Genomic DNA, 549 nt, shown 5'->3' with positions numbered 1-549 from the left:
GAGGAATGAATGATCACCAGAGTTAGATGATCCGGGACAAGTAGGGCAAGGTTTATTTGAATAGTTCATTGTAATTGGTTATGAAAAAGTGCGGACACAATCAGAACAACTTCAGTGGTGTCTTGAGGCACATTCTGATCAGTAAGTGAAGGGACCTCAGGAACCGCAGCTAGTCACAGGAGACTTTTACTCTGGGGAGCTGGCGGTACAGAGACTTTGGCTCAGGCTGCTATCTGTAAGGTCGGCAGTTCTGGAACCACTCGCCTCTGCTCTGCTGGAGAACGGCTTTGTACTCCCCAACCCCCCACAGAAACAGTTCTCTCCTTAGCCTAGGAAATCCACAGAAATACTTTTATCCTGTCCTATAGGGTCACTATGCGTCAGAATCAACTGGAGGGCAGTGAGCTTTGATTTTTGTTTTTGCTTCGTTCGAATATGTCACTAGAGCGAACAGGCATATGGGGAGTCAAGGTAGGAGACCGTACCGGTGGAACTCCCAGGGACACTGTGGAAAGGAGGATCAGAAAAGTCTACAAGCAGTTTTAAAAG

The sequence above is a fragment of the Echinops telfairi genome, unplaced genomic scaffold (assembly GCF_000313985.2).
Source record: "Echinops telfairi isolate 266 unplaced genomic scaffold, ASM31398v2 ScPeMD7_443;HRSCAF=831, whole genome shotgun sequence".
In the NCBI taxonomy this organism is placed as follows: domain Eukaryota; kingdom Metazoa; phylum Chordata; class Mammalia; order Afrosoricida; family Tenrecidae; genus Echinops; species Echinops telfairi.
Note: the sequence above shows the minus strand (reverse complement) of the source record.